At 41.5% G+C, this 20,319-nt stretch overlaps 1 protein-coding gene across 2 annotated transcripts in view; it reads left to right on the top strand.

The window, feature by feature from the left end:
- enc2 (ectodermal-neural cortex 2) overlaps positions 1-17,608 on the top strand; it is a 71,282-nt gene extending 53,674 nt beyond the window's left edge. For both annotated transcript variants that reach the window (XM_084060965.1, XM_084060966.1), the window contains one exon: positions 13,244-17,608. The gene's annotated coding sequence lies outside the window, so the exon portion shown is untranslated. The remainder of the gene's footprint in view (positions 1-13,243) is intronic.
- The last annotated feature ends 2,711 nt before the right edge of the window (positions 17,609-20,319 follow it).

Here is a 20,319-nt window from a genome sequence, read left to right as displayed (position 1 = left end):
AAAGATCCACCTGACAGACACATATCATGTCGTAGCCCTTATAATAAAACGGGAGTGCTGGTCATCAGAAGCACCACTCCTACCCACTAAGAGCAAAAAGGATAACAACCACATCACCAGGCCATTAGGGCTCTGATGCTCAGACCACACAGCGTCTGACTGGGGTTTTATAGCAAACGTCATCATTTATTCAACACCAAAACAAAAGGCAATGCCAGGAATTTTTAGAAGCCGCACTATAATAACCGTTGTTGTTATTAATCCGTTTTTAACACCTGTAGCAGCAAAAGGAAAACCACTCGACTTTCTTTCCTCAATAAAAACAACACGGAGCATTCTGAAATGCAGCTTCTCTACTATGGAGAGTGTTTTCTTAACCCATTAAGACCTGGAACTGTGTCATTTAAAGATTTATTTGGGCTATTAAAAAAATAGTAGATATACAAGCTTGTAGCGCAGCAGCTTGTAGATCTGCTATTTTCTTTAAAATCGTGAATATGTGTGCAAATCTTTGAACATATGTATTTTTAAAGCTTTGCTTCTGGGGGTACCTGGAACAAAACATTTTGAGATTGGGGTCCGTGGCCAAATGCATATCTAAAACAGTATGTTACTATATCAGTGGTGGCCCAACTTTTCCATGTCAAGGACCCCCAAAATGATATGTATTTGGTCATGGATCCCTATCTCAAAATATGTTGTTCCAGGGATCCCCAGAAGCACGTAAACAACATGTTCGCTTTAAAACATATCCATATATTCAAAGATTTGCACACATTTTCCACCATCTTTCATCAAAAAAAGTCCAAAGAAATCTAAAATGACACAGATGCGTTCCCGGTCTTAATGGGTTAACGTAACACCGGGCGAGACACGGAAAGGAAAAAAAGGAGTGGATAAATAAAGAGTGGTTGAGAGAGTGAGGGAGAAAACGGAGAAGCCATAGACTGAGAAGCTCGGCCTCCTAGCATGAAGCTTTTTACGCTCAATATTGTAGTCCAGTGAATCTCACGCTTTTTTATTTATTTCAAGGACCCCCATAACTCTCAGAGTAACTGTTACAGACCTGTAAGGGTCCATTTGGAACCCCCGCCCCAATAAGGAACACCCCTGAGGGTCCCTGAACCCCAATTTTTGAGAACCACTGTTGTAGTTGCTTCTGATTATCGTTTCAGTAAATCCAATTCACCAAACTAATAGATTTAATCTAATAACAGTGACATGGACAATCAGTTTGTTTTATATTAAATTGTCATATTCAATTCAAATATATAGCCGTGCATGGGTTGGAAATGGATTCAGGCTATTAACCAGCAGTGGTGGACAAAGTATAATCAAGTATTCAGAAGTACATTTAATTATTTTTAATATCAATGTATTGCTGAATTGAAATTTAGAACATTTCCAAAAATATATTTAAAAAAAAAATGAAAATAGGCAATCTTCAAGCTCACAGCGCGCCGTGGTGCGACAGGTTGTGAGCGTGTAGATCAGCTACTTTCTCTATATTTGAAATAGAGTTCAAAATGGTTAATTCGTAATATAGTTTTCGGGTCCAATGAACTCTTTTTGGACAGTCTTACAAATCCTTAAAATGTAACTTTAGAAATGTGCAAATGCCCTGCACACTTATACTGTATGTTGGTTTGTTTGCTGTTGAGTGAGAAAACAATGTTGCACATTAAGCTAGTCATCTGGGGACCTGCCCAAAATAATTTGGGTCACTTTATGTCACTTTATTCAACAATTTGCTTGCATGTTAGCAGCTCATTTGCTTTGTTCTTTCCAACATTTTGGTTGTTTACTATTGGGTAGCAATAATTATGGAGGAGAGTGTTTATTTTTTTTCATCTCTTGTGGGCATGGCATTATGGTAAAGGCAAGGAAAGGGCACTCCAAGGAACAAAGCCATTGCTTTGTTCCTTGGAGTTGGAGTGCCCTCTCTCTCTCTCTCTCTCTCTCTCTCTCTCTCTCTCTCTCTCTCTCTCTCTCTCTCTCTCTCTCTCTCTCTCTCTCTCTCTCTCTCTCTCTCTCTCTCTCTCTCTCTCTCTCTCTCTCTCTCTCTCTCTCTCTCTCTCTCTCTCTCTCTCTCTCTCTCTCTCTCTCTCTCTCTGCAGCCTGGTTGTTTGAGCACCGTGGAAAAAGTACGCACATTTCTTACTTAAGTAAAAGTATCAATACTGCATTGTAGAAATACTCTAGTAAGTAAAAGTCCGGAATTCAAAATTTACTTGAGTAAAAGTACAAAAGTATTGGTATCAAAATGTACTTAAAGTACCAAAAGTAAAAGTACTACAATGTTTGAAATGTTTGTTATGACAACAAGCTCGCAACGCGTCGCAGTTGTGAGCTTGTAGATCGGCTATTTTCAAATAGCCTATGTATAAAATATAGTGGTTAATGTATGCTTTATAATATAATCATTTATCTGCAAAGTAACAAGTAACCAAAGTTTTCAAATAATTGTAGTGGAGTAAAAGTACAATATTTGCTTCTGAGATGTAGTGGAGTAGAAGTAAAAGTATAGAAAATTGGAAATACTAAAGTTAAGTAAAAATACCTCAAAATTGTACTTAACCTAAGTACAGTACTTGAGTAAATGTACTTAGTTACTTTACACCACTGCCATACACACACACACACACACACACACACACACACACACACACACACACACACACACACAGTATTTAACACACTGACGATAGAGACGCCTGCTCTAGTTGGGGGAAGAAGAAACAAAAGAAGCACTCGCTGGAACAACGGCACAAACAGATCTGTCTCGGTTATAAAGTCTCCAGTGACACATGTGCGAGAACAAACACAGACTAATTGAGATTTGTGCACTTTTGTCAAGCGACACAGAGGGATTCAGAGGAACGTGACTGAGTGGCTACTGGCTGTCTGCCTGGCTAGCTGTCTGTATGTCTGTCTGTCTGTCTGTCTGTCTGACTGTCTGACTGTCAGTGTTGCCATATTTTGAGAGAGAAAAAAGCTAACGAGGTCTATGAAAACAAGCCAAAAGAAGCGACTAGGCCACATGAGCATTGGATATTTGAAAATAGCAGATCTACAAGCTCACGACGCGTCGTGATGCAACGTGTTGTATGCTTGTAGATCTGCTATTTTCCAAAATAGTCTTGAAACAAGTGAAACATTTTGAATATATTTTTTGAAACATTTTAAGTCCATGGACAAAATCCATATTAATTTGGGGGTCCTTGACATGAAAACGTTTGAGAACCACTGGTTTAAACAACATTAGGAATAATCACACGCGACTTTACAGAAAAACAAGCCGAATAAGCAGACATGGCGACACCACTGACTGTCTGTCTGTCTGTCTGTCTGTCTGTCTGACGCTGACTAAACGAGGGAGCAGTGTGTGTTGTGTAAACAGAAATGTAGGGAAACGGAACTTGACCTGACACCACTTCACATTCCTGTCTGTTGAATGTTCAGCTGATGTCATTGTTGTATCTGTCCTCTGCCTACAGAGACAGAGAGAGACAGAGAGAGAGAGACAGAGAGAGACAGAGAGAGGGAGAGAGAGATAGAGAGAGACTGAGAGAGACAGAGAGACAGAGAGAGAGAGAGAGATAGAGAGAGACAGAGAGACAGAGACAGAAAGAGAGACAGAGAGAGAGGGAGAGGGTAGGCTGGGCCATGCATCGATGTTATATCGTTGCTGTCGGACAGAAACCTCTTATCTCCATATTCTAACTTTTTGTTTTTTTTTGTAAATTAACGCCCTACTCGATCATATCTAGATGTCGTGATACATCATATTAAGAGTTGTCTTTTCCTGGTTTTGATCACTTAAAGCTGCACTATGTAACTTTCCTCTTCTACCTGCGAAAGTGCTGACATTTTTACCATTGAGCTAATAGAGCCTGCCTGCATGCTCAGGGGATAAATTGAATCTTGACCATCAGGTCAAAATTCAGATCCTCTGTCTAGTTGAGGCATGACCTTTGACACGATCTAAATGTCTCAATAGAAGAGCAGGGAGACAAAATACTACCACCCCAACTGTAGAAGTTATATTGTATTAACATACTCTACCATACAGATTGGACAAAATTACACCTAGTGCCGCTTTAAGCCTTATTTTTATTCTTTACAAAACTGTAAAAAAAAAAAAAAAGTTTTAAAAATAAATAAGACCATCTACAAGCTGTGAGCTTGTAGACATGCTATATAAAACTGACTTTATTGTCACAATATCAACACTTTAGTCCAAATAGAGGTATTAGATTTTGTCCATACCAGCTCTACTGTATAGGATCTCTAACGATTCCGACCAACAGCTTGTAAACAAGCTCATCCACCAGCTGTGCCAATCATCCCACAGCAAACGGGGCTAACATCTGGCCCCATTTGTAAGCCTCTAATTAGTATTCCAGCGGTGCCAGCACATCGTGCCAACTCTCACCACCTCAGCCTGGGTGCGTGTGTCGCTAGCCACTCCTTCCACGCGAGGTAAGCTAGCTAACATAATGGTCAGTGTTGTTGTGGCGTTTGGGTAAAGCCAATTAGTAGCTTGCTAAAGCAGTGCTTCTCAAACTTGTTCGTGTCAAGGACATATTTGTTAAAAGGATGTATATTTGGCCGCGGACCCCCCCCATCTGAAAAGTTTTTTTTGCCAGGGACCCCTCCCCCAGAAGGGAAGATTTGCGCCGGGGCGTGCCAGGAAAAATATTGCCTAGGGCACAAAATTGCCTAGCACCGGCCCTGGTTATAATAATATTATAACTCTATATATCTAGAGGGCGGATTGCCACCCCCCAACTATTCATTTCTATGATATTGGTTCTGAGCAGGCGCACTATGGTTTCTACGGAGCCTCTGAAGGGACATTAGTAGGTTTTAACGGTATAGACGCACGCGCAGTAGCATTTTAAATGCGGAAGTGTTGCTATCCCAGATTTGACCACCAGGCCACCAGGCTCTACCGTGGTTCTGGGGGCTTGATTAAAACCCAAGAAAGCATCTGTGTCATTACAGATTTTAGAATTGGCTATTCAAAAATAGCAGATATACAAGCTCACAGCGCATCACTTTGTGACACGCTGCGAGCTTGTACATCTGCTATTTTTGAACATTTTTGGAAAATATTGAAAGTGTGAGAACTACTGATTTAGAAGGCATTTGTAGAATCGGCCTCAGGTCTTAATGGGTTAAAGGGGTATTTCACTTTCAAAAAAACTTTGGGTCATTTTATCGTCTACTCATGCTTTTGTGACCCCCCCCAGACAGTTTTTAAGTTGCTTGATTCATTATTTAGATATTTTTAGCATGTTAGATTCATCAAAAACACCCGTCCTTCGTTCTAGTGACTCACCCAGCCGTCCTAATATGCGAGGGGGCCGTGTTTTTTCGATAACTTTTTTCATTTATTTTTAATATATATTTTTGAAAAAATTGAATACAATAAAAAATAAATAAATAAATAAATGAAAAAAGTAATCGAAAAAACACGGCCCCTCACGTATTAGGAGGGCAGGGTGAGTCACCAGAACCAAGAACGGGTGTTTTTGATTTATCTAACATGTTAAAAATGGAGTTTGAAGTTATAATGGGTTTGTATAATATCCCTATAAGAACAAAAATCACAGTTCCAGCACTGAGTCAGCTGTGTGTGTGTGTGTGTGTGTGTGTGTGTGTGTGTGTGTGTGTGTGTGTGTGTGTGTGTGTGTGTGTGTGTGTGTGTGTGTGTGTGTGTGTGTGTGTCTGTGTGTGTGTGTGTGTGTGTGTGTGTGTGTGTGTGTGTGTGTGTGTGTGTGTGGCGTTGAGATGAGGCAGCATCCATTACACACAAACAGGATGATATTCAGACGGCATGGCAGCCAAGCTAACTGAGGATTGTTGCTGTTGTTTTGGTGGGCAGTGGCGCTGCCAACTGTTCTGTGTGGGCAGCTGTGATGCCATGCTGCCGTGGATGATGATGATGATGATGGAGGGCCTGGAAAAGCATTTAGTGTCTGTCGGGCAGAAACCTGATCATGTCCAAAACTGTTACTTTTCAGGATTCAAATTCAAAAGTATCAACATTGACAAGCTCAAATCGAGCTTGTAGATCTCGCGATGCAACGCATTGTGAGCTTGTAGATCTGCTATTTTCAAAAGATTTTAATCCATTTTATACATTTGAAAACTTGTGAAATGGGACATTCTGCATAATGAGTTCTTTCTACTTTGGTACTTTAAGTTTTGATACCAATACTTTTGTACTTTTACTCAAGTAAAATCTGAATTTCTGACTTTTACTTGTAACAGAGTATTTTTACATTGCAGTATTGATTGATTACTTTAGTAAAAAATGTGAGTACTTTTTCAACCACTGGGACTGAACAGAAGAATGACCTAAAACTATGACATCTTCAGACTGTGGCTGAAAAACACTGAAGGTTCAAGGAGCCTCATCTCACACTAGACATGTTCATCATACTCAAACATCACTTCTAAATATCCTCGCTGTCGGGTGGAAAAACCTTGCATCTCCAAAACCCTTCTTTTTGTATTACCAGTTAAAAAATCTTTAAAAATAATATAAAATAGTGAAAATAGCCGATCTACAGGCAAGAGGTTTTCCTCTTGCCCACCAAAGAAGTCATTGAACTGGACAAGGCAGCATCATGAAGACATCCTCTATGCAATGTATGGTCCACGAAGCATTGCCTTTTGTTCCACTTGAGCTTGTAGATCTGCTATTTTTTACTACTTTTGTGCGACACTTGTTTGATGAAGTAGAGAAAAAAACATAAAAAGTTGAATGATGGAGATACAAGGTTTCTGCCCGATATTGACGGCATGAATCTGTTTTAGAATGTCTAAACCCTCTCATCGTCACTACAACACACACACACACACACACACACACACACACACACACATCTCCATAGCCTAGTTCCATCGCTCATATTTTCCACTTTCTCATTTTCCTGCGCTCAAAAAGCTGCTTTTCATAGATTGGTGTCATATTCTACATAATTGAACCAATTTGAACAGGCTCCATGCTTATGGCTTTACGCTTGCAGATTGGTATGCTAATACTTGACAGTAGATTAGCCCATGGCTTATGACACATCGGCTCAAACACAGCACATAAGCTTCTTACAAGTTCAGTTGCAGCATGCTGCGCGTGCTGTGTGAGATGGAAGTTAAAGGATCTTGAATTTTGTATTCAGACAGCTTTATTTTTGTGCATGCGTTTTAAGTCACACAAGGTTATGACTTGTCATAAGCATCTCTTCATGTGTACTGTAGTTGAAGATTAGATGACAACGTGCGTGTGTGCGCTTGTGCCTGCAAGTGATGTCTGTGAAGTGTGTATGCATACAGTTGCATCAGCAGTATCATCAGTGTGGATTGGGAGTTATATTGCATGGTTGTGTAAAAATGTCAAGGTGATATTACTGTAGTCGAGAGAAATGAATTTCCTGAACAGCAGAGGCAGAAAAATATCCTGGGAATAAACCTCAGAGGTTAAAAGAAACTTGAGAAGTGAAGGTGGAGAGGAAATTAATAAACAGAGTTCCCAGAGATAGTGTGTGTGTGTGTGTGTGTGTGTGTGTGTGTGTGTGTGTGTGTGTGTGTGTGTGTGTGTGTGTGTGTGTGTGTGTGTGTGTGTGTGTGTGGACGGACGGACCTATGTACTACAGCATACGTACAAACAGACAGACAGACACACTAGTATTCAAACGTTTGGAAATCACACATGATTGGGCATGTTATTGATCGAAATGTATACTTTTCTTCACCCATGAGGCATTACATTTATTTACATATAGCCATTTGAAACATTTTTCAATGTCTTGGCTATACTATAGCCAAGACATTACAAAACGTTTCAAATGGCTATTACTGCTGAAAATGACCGACTTCTAATGACTCATAACTAGCAAAAGCTAGTGGTAACTCATGACTGTGATGGTTGAATGCTGTACTGATGAGTGTTTGTTTTATACTGGTGGGGGTGGGGGGGTTACAAAAATAATACAGCTTCTAAGATGATGGGAGGGTTGACAATTTCACCTGAGGGGGGGCCGTTTATGTTTTAGATCTGTACCGTTACTCCCCTACTCCTCCTGAGCTAACAGGACCAGTCCTACACTTATGTCCTTAACCCATTGAAGCCTGAGGTTCCGATTCTACAAAATGTCTTCTAGATCCTAACAGTTTTTTGAAAAAACATATGTTGCTATGTCAGTGGTTCTCAAAATGTTTCATGTCAAGGAAACCAAAATGAATATGTATTTGGTTGCGGACCCCCATCTCAAAATATGTTGTTCCAGGGACCCCCAGCAGCAACGATTGGATTTACAAATGTTTGCTTTAAAAAAACATATATTCAAAGATTTGCACACATTTTCACATTTTTTCAAAAATTGCAGATCTACAAGCTCATAGCACGGCACTCGGTGCCACGCTATGAGCTTGTATATCTGCTATTTTTGAATAGCCAAAGTGTAAAATAACGCTTTTTCGCTCAAATAAAAAAATGACACAGATGCATTCCAGGTCTTAATGTCCTTAACAACTTTGGGGGTCCTTGACATGAAAAAGTTTGAGCACCACTGATACAGCAACATAGGTTTTTCAGAAAACTTTTGTAGATGCGTTCCCAGATTGAATGCATGGGTTAAGAAAACAGCTGAGTGTTGGAGGTGTCAGGACCCAGCGTAGGAGTAAACTCCTGCTGTCTGAACGGTTCTGGAAACAAGTCCACAAAACTGTCTCTTATGCCATGACAGAGGTAGATTTTCCCTTCTGGCTGTTACATACTGGCTATAGGAGACACACTGCAGGGCGGCTGCCCACTGCAGTGATGCAGATCTGATCCCGACTGCTGTCATGGTTGGAAGAAGAGTGGTTGTAATGAGGGAATGGAAGTAGACTCTCTGGGGGGGGGGGGGGGGGGGCTTCTTTTTCCCCAGACTGGTTTTGTAGAACCTGGTAAAGTTGCTTCATACTGTATCGTTGCTGTCGGGCAGAAACCCATATTCTAACTTCTTGTGTTTTTTCGTAGATTAACGCCCTACTTGATCATACTACAGCTTCACACAAAGGTATCAAAGGTAGCAGATTGTGAGCTTGTAGATCGGCATTTCTTGACTAATGTTCCCCCCAGAATATGGATGGATGCTGGGGTTCAAGTGGTTAAAACCTCGGCAACCAGAGGGGAGCTGATAGAAGAAACCGAGAGAGAGAGAAAGAGAAGAAACAGAGAGAGAGAGAGAAGGAACAGAGAGGGAGAAAGGGAGATAAGTGGGGTGAGCATCAGCCAGGAGGGGAGGATTACTGGGGAAAGGAGAAATGAGAAGGGGATCTAATAGAGAGAGCTGTAATCTACTTAAAAAACACACCCAGTGGAGAGAGCATGGGAGAGAGGAGAGGTCCTGAGGCATATTACAGAGAGAGGAGAGGAGAGGTCCTGAGGCATATTACAGAGAGAGGAGAGGAGAGGTACTGAGGTACATTACAGAGAGAGGAGAGGAGAGGTACTGAGGTACATTACAGAGAGAGGAGAGGAGAGGTACTGAGGTACATTACAGAGAGAGGAGAGGAGAGGTACTGAGGTACATTACAGAGAGAGGAGAGGAGAGGTACTGAGGTACATTACAGAGAGAGGAGAGGAGAGGTACTGAGGTACATTACAGAGAGAGGAGAGGAGAGGTACTGAGGTACATTACAGAGAGAGGAGAGGAGAGGTACTGAGGTACATTATAGAGAGAGGAGAGGAGAGGTACTGAGGTACATTACAGAGAGAGGAGAGGAGAGGTACTGAGGTACATTACAGAGAGAGGAGAGGAGAGGTACTGAGGTACATTACAGAGAGAGGAGAGGAGAGGAGAGGTACTGAGGCATATTACAGAGAGAGGAGAGGAGAGGTACTGAGGCATATTACAGAGAGAGGAGAGGTACTGAGGTACATTACAGAGAGAGGAGAGGAGAGGTACTGAGGTACATTATAGAGAGAGGAGAGGAGAGGTACTGAGGTACATTACAGAGAGAGGAGAGGAGAGGTACTGAGGTACATTACAGAGAGAGGAGAGGAGAGGTACTGAGGTACATTACAGAGAGAGGAGAGGAGAGGTACTGAGGTACATTACAGAGAGAGGAGAGGAGAGGTACTGAGGTACATTACAGAGAGAGGAGAGGAGAGGTACTGAGGTACATTATAGAGAGAGGAGAGGAGAGGTACTGAGGTACATTACAGAGAGAGGAGAGGAGAGGTAATGAGGTACATTATAGAGAGAGGAGAGGTACTGAGGTACATTACAGAGAGAGGAGAGGAGAGGTACTGAGGTACATTACAGAGAGAGGAGAGGAGAGGAGAGGTACTGAGGCATATTACAGAGAGAGGAGAGGTACTGAGGTACATTACAGAGAGAGGAGAGGAGAGGAGAGGTACTGAGGCATATTACAGAGAGAGGAGAGGAGAGGTACTGAGGTACATTACAGAGAGAGGAGAGGAGAGGTACTGAGGTATATTACAGAGAGAGGAGAGGAGAGGTACTGAGGTACATTACAGAGAGAGGAGAGGAGAGGTACTGAGGTACATTACAGAGAGAGGAGAGGAGAGGTAATGAGGTACATTACAGAGAGAGGAGAGGAGAGGTACTGAGGTACATTACAGAGAGAGGAGAGGAGAGGTACTGAGGTATATTACAGAGAGAGGAGAGGAGAGGTACTGAGGTACATTACAGAGAGAGGAGAGGAGAGGTACTGAGGTACATTACAGAGAGAGGAGAGGAGAGGTAATGAGGTACATTACAGAGAGAGGAGAGGAGAGGTACTGAGGTACATTACAGAGAGAGGAGAGGAGAGGTACTGAGGTACATTACAGAGAGAGGAGAGGAGAGGTAATGAGGTACATTACAGAGAGAGGAGGAGAGGTACTGAGGTACATTACAGAGAGAGGAGAGGTACTGAGGTACATTACAGAGAGAGGAGAGGAGAGGTACTGAGGTACATTACAGAGAGAGGAGAGGAGAGGAGAGGTACTGAGGTACATTACAGAGAGAGGAGAGGAGAGGAGAGGTACTGAGGTACATTACAGAGAGAGGAGAGGAGAGGTACTGAGGTACATTACAGAGAGAGGAGAGGAGAGGTACTGAGGTACATTATAGAGACAGTACATCAGGGGTCTTCAACCTTTTCAGGCCAAGGACCCTCTAGCTGAGAGAGAGATGAAGCAGGGACCCCCTCTAAAATTGTGTTGCAGAGTAAAGCTTTTCATAGATGCTGGATTCATGTAAATGTGTATTTTCAGACATTTAACGACTTAAACCGTCAATACTTAGTAGTAAAACTTTCACTCGGTACTTGGTGTGCTCTTTTTTCCCCTCTTTGCCGAAAATAGCCGATCTACAAGCTCACAACGCCTCGCGCTGCGAGGCGTTGTGAGCTTGTAGATCGGCTATTTTCGGCTAAAGTTGTCCTTAGAATAGGGATGCTAGGGTTGAAGTGGTTAATGTAAAAAACAATGATCCTATCACACAGAGATTTGGCGGACCCCCTGTAGCAACACTGAGGACCCCCTAGGGGTCCCGGACCCCCTGTTGAAGACCCCTGCAGTACATTACATGGGGGGGGGGGGGGGGGGGGTAGAGAAATAAGGAGGATAGATGGGTGAAGGATTCTAGAGCAGTTGTCCAGCAGGAACCTCTTATCTCCATATTCTAACTTTTTTTCGTAAATTAATGAATTTGATAATACTACAGCGTCACTCAAAAGCATCATCAGATCCACAACCTATGCTGAAGTAAATAGGGCTGAAGTGTTTAAGTGTAATTTGAAAGTACTAGTAGTAACCTATACTGAAGTCATCACGGGACATTGTTTTAAAGTATTCTTCAGTTACAGTATATACGGTCAATAGCAGCACTTAACTTACTGTTGGGATTTTCAATGAACTAAACAGAATTTGGATATACTGTGTGTGTGTGTGTGTGTGTGTGTGTGTGTGTGTGTGTGTGTGTGTGTGTGTGTGTGTGTGTGTGTGTGTGTGTGTGTGTGTGTGTGTGTGTGTGTGTGTGTGTGTGTGCTCCCATAGCGGATAATAGCTCTCTGAGCACGGATCATTTACACTGTATGGAGACTGCTGACAAAGGCTATGCTGGGGAGATGTGTGTGGAGATGTGTGTGTGTGTGTGTGTGTGTGTGTGTGTGTGTGTGTGTGTGTGTGTGTGTGTGTGTGTGTGTGTGTGTGTGTGTGTGTGTGTGTGTGTGTGTGTGTGTGTGTGTGTGTTTAGGGGAAGAGAGAGGCAGACAGGAAGTGTGTGTGTGTTTGCGATGGAGAGCAGCAGAAGAACGAAGGCTTTTATATGCCTGCGGCACAAAAACCAAAAGAATGCATATTACGCATGTACTGTACAGTATGTACTGCTGTGTGTGTGTGTGTGTGTGTGTGTGTGTGTGTGTGTGTGTGTGTGTGTGTGTGTGTGTGTGTGTGTGTGTGTGTGTGTGTGTGTGTGTGTGTGTGTGTTGTGTTGTGTTGTGTTGTGTTGTGTTGTGTTGACGCTAAGAAACTGAAGCAAACAAGGCACGGTCTCTCAAGACGAAATTTGAGATATCTTTTTTTCTCTCTCACAAATGCCTCTCTCGCTCTCCCCTCTCTCCATCCCTGTCGTCTATTGAAGAACACAGGATGAGATATCAATGTATCATTTGGAGCTTTGTGATTCTGGTCCTGCTCCTACACAAGAAAACGGTTGTTGATTAGCAATAGTCATGCCTAACTTACTTACAGTAGATGCACGCTTGTGCCGTGCACCGAAGAATAGCTGATATACAAGATCACAAGTGGTGGGCTTGTAGATGCACCTTTGACTCTAGCTTAGAGGAAGCTTTTATGACTAAAGTCATTAAATACCCGCCGCTCCTTCATACCATCACAGAGCTGGTTATAGGTGCAATCGACTTGTTTATCTTTGGCATCCTACATAGGTTGGTTGTAAGAGGCTTCCAACAACTTGGGATGCCAAAAAAAAAAAGCAGCTAAACGGCTCGCAAAATTCTGTGCAATCTCTTCTATCATTGGTAGCTGCCAAATATGGAAGAAGACACTGTAACTTGAGCCCCTGAGGGGTGTTTGGGTAATTGTCCAAGATTTGCAGACTGTATATTTTTACAGCACCTTGTAAATATTTATGTTCTTGTTTTGTATCTCTTATGTGGACATAAATAAATTATTAAAATGTGTGTGTGTCTCTGTCGCTCCCTCTCTCTCTCTCAGGTGGTGTGTTGTCCATTTTGAAGAGGACAGACACATGTGAGGACTCCATTCTTCAGTCTGACTGACGGGGCAACTTTTTGGGGGCGTGTCTCAACTTCACGTGGGAAGCATCAGCTGTTCCTCCAGCGTCGGCATGGCGACAGGACCCGACAGAACCAATTGTAACTGTTGCCAAAATCAGTCCAATCAGAAAACACACAGACTCTGAGTGTGTGTGTGTGTGTGGGGGGGGGGCACGTAATGGACCAGTCACAGACCATCATCAAATGCCATTGGCTAAGATATTTACCAAGCTCCTCCCCTCGCGTTAAAAAGCACAACGAGAGGATTCTTCTCGACACAACGCTTCCTGAGGCGACGCTTCTCCAACCAGTGGTGGTGCAAGTATATTTACTTGAGTACTGTGCTTAAGTACATTTTTGGAGTATTTTTTTCCCAAAAACGTTGTTATACCTTTTAATCCGGGGAACGGCATCTGTGTCATTTTAGATGTTGCTATGTATATAGCAATATTAATATTTTTTTGTTGAATAAAAATGTTAAGTTTTTCATAAAACTTAGGTTAGGATGTAGAAGGCGTGTTAAGGTGTAAATGGGCTAAGCCCTATAAATATAGTGAAAATAGCAGATCTATAAGCTCAGTGAGCTTATGGATCTGCTATTTTCACTATTTCTTGACAAACTGACACTTCCACAAACTTACTAGCAAACGGCAGAGGGGTGGACAAAGTACTCAACTCCAGTACTTGAGTCAAAGTAGATAATCCTGGTCAAATATTATTCAACTACAAGTGTAAAGTTGCTCAGTCAAGATTTGTACTTGAGTTAAAGTACCGGAGTACTTCAAAAGTACAAATTACATTTTCTTTTAAAATATCAATACATTGCTTTCTTAAAATGTAGAAATTCTCCAAAAAATATAAAGATTTTCCAGACATTTTAAAGAAATAATAATAGTGAAAATAGCAGACCTGTACAAGCTCACAGCACATTGCGACACATTTGCGATGCATTGGTGTGCTTATAGATCTGCTATTTTCAGCAACATTTGAAATAGGGCTTAAGGCAATGTGCTTTTGGAGTGAAAGTATACAAAAAAACGCAAATACTCAAGTAAAGTACAAATACTCAAGTAAATGTACTTGGTTACTGTCCACCACTGGCACATGGACAGTACTGAACACACAAGCTGCTGGGGGAGATTTGTATTTTTTTTTTTTGTTGCTGAATTTCTAAAATCGTTATTTGTTTTAAGACCGACTACTAGAACATTCCACTTCTGTAGAACTCGGGCAGAAGCGTGTAATCTTTTTTTTCCTTTCTTTTTTCTTTAGAAGACGCCACATTTATAGCTATCAAAACAATGATTTGATCAGCAACATCTATCTATTAAAACAGTGGTTCTCAACCTGTGGGCTGGGGGCCCACTGGTGGGCCGTGAGGATATTGCAAATGGGCCACCAAATACTTAAGATTTTGTGTTTTTAAAATGTGTTTTCATTGTCCTTTGATCCAAGCCGCAAACGCAATTGATGAATTGATCATTAAAATAAACATGCTCTGAAAATAGCCACTTAACAAGGCTATCACCGTGTTAAGTGGTCAGATGGGTGGACCGGGAACGCTTTCAAGATTTTTCAAGTGGGCCCCCGATCTAGAAGAGGTTGAGGACCACGGTATTATAATGTATTAACGTCCTGTCCTAAATAACTTGCCTGAGGACTCATATTATGAACAAAGATACATCAGGAAGACAATTATCTCTGACCTAAACTGTTCTTTAAAGTCTGTTTTTTAAAAACTTTATAGAGAGTTTGTGCTTTAGAAACACCATTTGTTGACTATGCTTACAAAAGAAAAACAGTATGCACGGATGGGATGATTTATGCGCTATAGACCGGCCACATTAATGCATCGCCGTCTCTTAATCACCTACAGTATTTACAAATACTTGCCATGGTTGACTCTGCTCAACAAGAATAGTTTTGTGCAAAGCCAGATTACTGTTAACAGAAGAAAAAAAGCATGGGGCGCATACGAGGGCTTGTGCTGCCTAAATTCTTTAAAATTGCATCTAACGAGTTGAAGTTGAAGCTGTGAGTTCTTACATCAATTTCACAAAATGTATTTGAATTGGGTTTATTTTTTATCAGATTAAAAATGTAGCTTTGTAGCTGTTTTGCACACGGTCAAAATGATACCATGACATTTTGAACTTAAAACTTTTTTTTTTGCCAGACACTCTTCAACAGGTTGAAAGTGATTGACCGCTTGAACCCCAGTGTTCATATTCGGGTTGGGGACATTAGCCAAAAATAGCAGATCTACAAGCTCACAATGAGTTTGTAGATCTGGCATTTTTGCCGAAGACATTTAGATGGAAAAAGCGGTCAAAGTACTGTAGCTCAAGTCCAGTAAGACTACAGACTAAGTGGTTGTTAAAAGGTCTCAGAAATTCGCCCTGTCAGCTGTTCTTATTATGCATACAAAACATTCCTCATTCAAACCAATGGTGTGTACTGTTAGTAGTAAGCTAATGCTAAGCTAATGAGACTTGAGTTTTGCTGCGATAGCGGTAAACAGACATTTATATTTGATGACCAATGCTGTCAAGTGTCAATGCAGAGAACCGGTTCGCTCCACATTGTAGCGGGTCTCTGCTAGACATGAAATATGAACGATTAAAAAGTCGAGGTTTTGTTTTTAACTACTTTTGATCACCCGGAATGCAATCAATCAATCAATCCATAAAGTTGAACGAAGGAGTTCTTATTAACACCTAGTATTATAATTACAATATAACTAACAAACAGCTGTGGTGGTTGTAGTTGGTCTACCTGCTCTTCTATTGAACATTTTTTTACATTGTCTCGGTCGGGTGGAAACCTCATATGTCCAAAACTATAACTATTCAGGATTCAAATTCAAAAGCATCAAAAGCAGCAGATCTAGAAGCTCAAAACGTGGCTTTGCACCGCATTTCCAGCTTGTGGATCTGCTTTTGATGCCTTTGTGTGACTGCTGTAGTATGATCAAGTATTAAGGCGTTCATTTAAGAAAAAAAACATGGAGATAAGAGGTTTCTTTCCCGACAGCCTTCTCTGTGTGCCAAATTGTGAGATTGCAGAGCAATGCACAGAGCCTGACAGTGTCTTCTTCTAGAAAGTCCCAAGTGAAAGAATAGTATGTATAATCTGTGGGAAATACTTACCCCTACTTAAAGTCTCAAGTTACATTCATGGTCCTATTGCAATTTCTTGTATTGTTGATGTACTGTATTTGAAGGGCCGTAAGCATATCGCCACTGTCAAACTCTAAGTCTAAAATGAATATCACATAGTGAGGATTTTTCCAATGAATTGTTATACAGCACACAAACGGATATGGGAAGTACAAAAACACTTGTCATCTATGTCCTGCCGAAACCGTCACGACTGGAGTGCAGTTGAGCAAAATAATTGAACCCCAATCTGTTCTGGGTGCTTGGAGGTGAAAAGTAACAGTTTTGGACATTTCCAACCCAACAGAGACGATATTCAATAAGTCAACATTTAAAAAATCAAAAACAATTTCTGTTTCATTGATTTTTTTTTAATGCATTATTTTATAACGCACGAGGCACGACCAATGATTTCTCTACATGAAGAATGTCATCTCATTTCTTAGACGATCTACAAACTCACAACACGGTCGTCACGGACCATCAGGTCACAATTCGTGTCAGATCCCTGTGTCTAGGTGAGACACGACCTTTGACACCATCTAAATGTCTCACTAGAAGAGCAGGGAGACAAAATACAACCACCCCAATTTTATACGTTATATTGTATCTACCATACAGATTGGACAAAATGTAATTGTATTCATAAATAAAGGTTGCATAGTGCCGCTTTAAAGTGGTTAAAAAGTCCTATATTTGTCATAACCAGGTTTCTGCAGGACATGGATGAAAATAACCATTGTTGTGAGTCCATTTCATTGTTCTGTTTGGTGTCATACTATCATTATTTGCTAGTGTTATAAAACATTTGCACATTGTCCCCCCCCCCCATTTGATAAAAGGATCTACCGTGAGGGTATTACAAGTTTGATATTATAACCTTTTCTCTGAATCAAATGATTTATTTTGCGGAGTTGGGATTTCAAACCATTATTGCACAAAGCTGAAGGAAGCTCCAAAAAATAAAAAACAAACCCTCTTCAATCTGCTGGAACTTTTTTAGGATTCGAAGATAAAAAGACGAGGAACAGTTTTAAGAACTGAATTGAAAAAAACTGGAGGAACATTTTGTTTTTTTCCAGAATGAAAATGCTAGGAATGTTTTTTACTGGAGAAATAAAAGCGTCGACTCACTTTTTAAAAAACTGTGGATACTTGTGTTTTTTCTGTGTGAGCAGACAAGACGGAGCCGAGGATTAGACACAGTCATATGTCACGTTTGCAGCATTTCCAATTTTAAGTGCACATAACCTCTGTAGGCCAACCGCGGTGCATTAAAAACCTGATTTACACTTAGCTGCGCGCCCAGGAAATAGCCGATCTACAAGCTCACAACGCTTCGCAGGCGCGACGTGTTGTGAGCGTGTGGATTGGCTATTTTCTGGTTGCGCGAAACTTAAGTATAAATCACTTACAGTAGCTGGGGGATCTGTTAGTCTGCACTGTTTTATACTTCTATTATCTATAAACAAGGGAGAAAAAAAAAGACCTAGGAGATATTACCTCTTTTTACTTGTGTAGTACCTATCAAATAATTCTTGACACATGCAGTTATAAAACATTTTCACAGTTATCTGGCTCACTGAATTCATCCTGCATCATGAAAGTATAACCATTAATCATGGAAAAAAAGCACGTCAGCATGAAGAGGAGATTTAAAAAAAAAAAAAAGCCCTTAATACTGGTGTTGACAGCAGATCCCCAGGACAGCTGATGTTGCTGCTTGTGTTCATATTGTATTAGTGTAAAGCTAGTAAGGATCCACAATGTTTACATTTACCGATTCATTTAAATGCATGGTCTAACCGACCGATACCCGGTACCGATATTGCAATACAAGTTTCCAGTAGGATTTACCTTACACCTGTGTCACACCAAACTATGGTTGCAGGTTGATCCCCTCTTTATTGTATAACATTGTGTTTCAGATAAACTTTTGCTGCTCTTTTTTCCCTCTACACACCTATAACTCTTTGCCAAAAATAGCCTATCTACAAGCTCACGCTTGTAGATCTGCTATTATTGGCTAAAGTTCTCCTCAGAAAAGGGATGCTAGGGTTCAAGTGGTTCATGTAAAAAAAAAACATCATATCACACAAAGATTTGGCGGACCCCCTGTAGTAACTCTGAGGACCCCCTTGGCACAAAATATTTTTGAGATGATGATGGGGGGGGGTCCTTGACATGAAAAAAGTTGGAGAACCACTGGGCTGTGTGATGCAGCAGCAGTATATATACTGTACAAAGCCAGTGTCACACACGTCTCTCTCCACTGCACCAGCTCTCCTCTCTGGCAGCGTGCCAGCCAGGGCTCCCTGGGGAGAGGCAGACTGACACAAAGACAAATCCAAGGGCGAAGGCTACAGGCATCTCCTGGAGACAGCAGGTAGCAGAAACCTCTTATCTCCATGCTCTAACTTTCCCCCCCGTAAATTAACGCCTTACTCGATCACACTACAGTCAGTGGTTTTCAACCTTTTTCATGCCAAGGACCCCTAAATTGATATACATTTGGCCGCGGACCCCCATTTGAAATGTTTTGTGCCAGGGACCCCCCCAGAAGCAAAGATATCAGTGAATTTTCGCTTTTAAAAAAATATAAATAATATTCAAAGATATGCACACTTTTTCAAGGTTTTTAAAAAAATAGCATATCTACAAGCTCATAGCGCGGCACTCGGTGCCGCGCTATGAGCTTGTAGATCTGCTATTTTTGAATAGCCAAAGCTAAGTGGTTAAACATGATTGTGACGCTATTAACTAATTTAGCTGGGGACCCCCTGGTACTCCCTCAAGGACCACTGGTGGTCCCCGGACCACTGGTTGAAAACCACTGCACTACAGTGTCACATCAAAAGTAGCAGATCCACAAGTCCTCGAAACGTGCCGCGAAACGACGCGGTTTGAGCTTGTAGATCTGCTACTTTCGATGCTTTTGAACTTGAATCCTGAAAAGTAACAGTTTTGGACATGTGAGGTTTCCACCCGACATCTCTCTCTTTTCTCTCTCTCTCTCCTCCTCCTCCCCGAATCTGCATTATCTCTCTTTATTTTGTTTCCTGTCTACTGTATCTCTCTCATTTCTTTCACCTTCTTTTTCCCTCCATCTGTCTTCCTCCTTCATTCTGTTCCTGTTTCTCCCCCTCTGTCTCTCACTGTGTGTGCATCTGAAAGATGATACAGGGTTTTTCAGCGCGCGCATACGCACACACACACAGGTGGAGTGATAAATACTGTATGCCATCCTGCCAGGTGACCCCCCCCCCCCTCCCTCTCTGTCTCATCTCCCTCCTCATAACCGTCTCTCCCCATCTCTCTCTCTCTCTCTCTCTCTCTCTCTCTCTCTCTCTCTCTCTCTCTCTCTCTCTCTCTCTCTCTCTCTCTCTCTCTCTCTCTCTCTCTCTCTCTCTCTCTCTCTCTCTCTCTCTCTCTCTCTCTCTCTCTCTCTCTCTCTCTCTCTCTCTCTCTCTCTCTCTCTCTCTCTCTCTCTCATAGTCTGTCAGGAAACCTCATATTGTAGCCTAGGTCCAAAAACTGTGAGTTTTCAAATTCAAAAATAGCAGATCTACAAGCTTGTTGTAGATCTGTTACTTTTCAAAGCTTTCGTGTGACCCTGTAATATTATCAAGCAGTACGTACAAAAAGTCAGAATATGGAGATAAAGGATAAAGGATAATTCCTTTAACAGGTCCGTTCATGAAAGTCCTTGCGGTCTTGTTTCCAATGAGAACCTGTGAGCAATTAGGGGTTAAGAGTCTTGCTCAGGGACAAATTTCATTTCATCGACACATTTGCTGGCCTGGCCTGGAATCATACCTGGGGCAACCAGGGCCTCCCTAGGCGGGCTCACTGACTA

This window comes from Gymnoscopelus microlampas (genome assembly GCF_963454915.1).
Source record: "Gymnoscopelus microlampas genome assembly, chromosome: 6".
NCBI classification, from domain to species: Eukaryota; Metazoa; Chordata; class Actinopteri; order Myctophiformes; family Myctophidae; genus Gymnoscopelus; species Gymnoscopelus microlampas.
The sequence above is the reverse complement of the archived record's forward strand: the minus strand, read 5'-3'. Positions and strand labels throughout refer to the sequence as shown.